Genomic DNA, 2609 nt, shown 5'->3' on the forward strand with positions numbered 1-2609 from the left:
GGTGCTTCACAAGCTCCATTTTTATGTGCTCCCACACAAAAGTCACAACTAGTATGTTTCAATAATTTGACAGGTGCCACATGGGGTTGTATATTTAGAGTTATCATCCCCTTTTTTATCTCAGCGACGATTATATCTTCTATCTGTTTTGATATATACTTCCCTTGAGCCAACCTAGCATCCAGAACATTCAATTCCAGCATACCACTTTTTGACCCACCACCTCTATCATACAACATCATTTGTTCATTTGATGCCATGATCTCAATAACTTTTTGTGCTTCTGATGCGGTTTTGTAATTAAAAGAACCACCTAATGTAGCATCCAACATAATATTTGCTTCAAACCATTACAAAATATTTGCATTTGAGCAGTGTTGTCATAAGCATGATTGGGGCATCCTGCTAGTAAACCCTTGAACCGCCTGTAAGTGTCACAAAGAGATTCTCCTTCTTTTTGTTTGTAATTTGAAATCTCTTGCCTTTTCTAACGAACACAGCTAGGGGAAAGTATTGTTCCAAGAACTTATCTTTAAGGTCAACCCATGTGGTGATGCTACCGGCTGGAAAGGAATTAAGTCACTCCTTAGCATCATCTTTAAATAAAAATGGAAATAGTCTTTGCATCTTGCCTTCTTCAGAACAACCATCAATTTTCACTGTTTCACATAATTCAAAGAAGTTCGTGAGGTGTCTATTGGCGTCTTCGTTATGTTTACCCGAAAAATGAATCTCCTTCAACTCTCGGAATAGAGCGCGACTCACTTCAAACTTGTTAACTGTAACCGGTGTGTTATGGATAGCCAATCGAGCACAGTTTCTATTTCAATTCCAATTCTCGCTGAGGGTACGTTTAGGTTGTGGTGGATCAGCCATTTCTGCAAATATGAAGAAATCCCCCAAATCCTCTTTTTCCACTACTAATTGTCTTTCCCTTTGTCTCCTTTCTCGAACCTCTTTTCGATTTTGCTTTCGTAGTTTTTTCGATTTTTGGTTCAAAGAAAAGTTCAGCTGAGGATTAGCCTCGCATACAAGGTTAGACAAATTGTGAGTAATGAACAGTTTTAAAATAAAGAAAGATAAATAATTAAGTAGAAATTAAAGAGTTTTAAAACAAAACTAAAATTCAAAATTAAAAATAGAATAAAAGAAAAAACTTTATTGCATAGGAAAAATTTCAACTAAGTAAATAAATTAAATTCAATAATGATATGTCAATCCCCGGCAACAGCGCCAAAAACTTTATAGCATTTCAGCAAGTGTACTGAATCGTTGCAAGTACCATTTAAAACGGTAATACCGAGTGTCGAACTCAAGGATTGCGTTTTACTAACGAATTATATTTAATTACTAAAATTGAACCAAAAGTTTCCAAATTGATTGAAATAATATTTAAAATTAACAATCAGTAACAAAAAAAAAATATCAGGAATGAGTTTCACTTCGAATCCAACTTTGGTGTCTAATTTGATCCTAGTTATTGAGTTCATTTATTTAATTATTACCAAATTCTCTTTATTATTCTCGCCCTAATATCTTAGTGACAGAACCTTTAATTCCAAAGTAACCCCTAATTCCTTAGTGGATTTAAGATTAGAATTAAGCATTACCGTACATGAATCCTATTTTTAAACTATTGTCTCTGCAACTAATTTAATTGGTTTCATAACCTGCACCTATCCCTAGACTACAAATTCATGAATTTCTCATCTTAAGCATTCGTTGAATCCACTTCTGTTTCAAAATAAGAATCGTAGAACATTTTAATGTTGATCAAGAAATAAAAAGCATTAAGCACACAGATGAGAAAAATAATTCAATAAACTCATTCATATAACTAGAAATCAAATCAGAAAAATAAGAGTTTCATCTTGTTACACTCATCCCTAACAAATAAGGATTAGTTACTCATGACAGAGATAAAGATTAGAGCACACTTACAAGAAAGTTTCATGAATGATTCTTGATAAAACTACTCCAATGGTGTTAGAAACGACCGTCTTTGAGTTTCTCTGCTTGGGCACAAGTCTCTCAACTTCCTAATAATCAAAAAAATCCTTAAAAAGTGAGAAAAACGAGTTTTAAAGTGTTCTACAGCATGTCACGCGCTTCAGGCTTGCCTCAGGCGCGGATTAGCAGCGGCTTCAACGTGAAATGCTCTTGAGGCGCGCTTGGGGCACGCTTGAGGTGTGGATTGGCAGTGGCTTCAGCGTGAAATGCTTTTAGGCGCGCTTCAATCACACACCATCTTTTGTCTGGAGTGTAGTGCAATTTTCTCCCATTTGGATTCCTAATTTGGTTTCGGGGGCTTCATGAAAGGTGTAGCTATGGATCGTAGCTTTCATTTTCATTTGGATTGACTCCAATAGAGCATCTACAACTCCATATATGGCTGAAATACTCCATATAGGTCATGTTGATTTCTCACCAAAATTCAGCATTGCATTAAAACAAAGTAACAACGCAAAACTCCGAAAAATCTCTACTTAATCAAAGAAATAAGAACATAAACATTTCATTAAAGAAAAGAAAAAAAATTAAAAAAATATATCAAATAACTCCTTAAATTAACTAATGAAAAATATGCATATGATAAAGAGTAATCATTT

The 2609-nt window shown here is 34.5% G+C and overlaps 1 non-coding gene across 1 annotated transcript; it reads left to right on the forward strand.

The window, feature by feature from the left end:
* The first annotated feature begins 384 nt into the window (after positions 1–384).
* Positions 385–489, forward strand: LOC113784083 (small nucleolar RNA R71). The gene has a single exon (XR_003470121.1). It is a non-coding gene; the product is annotated as a small nucleolar RNA R71 (small nucleolar RNA).
* The last annotated feature ends 2120 nt before the right edge of the window (positions 490–2609 follow it).

Source organism: Cicer arietinum, chromosome 2, assembly GCF_000331145.2.
Source record: "Cicer arietinum cultivar CDC Frontier isolate Library 1 chromosome 2, Cicar.CDCFrontier_v2.0, whole genome shotgun sequence".
NCBI lineage: Eukaryota > Viridiplantae > Streptophyta > Magnoliopsida > Fabales > Fabaceae > Cicer > Cicer arietinum.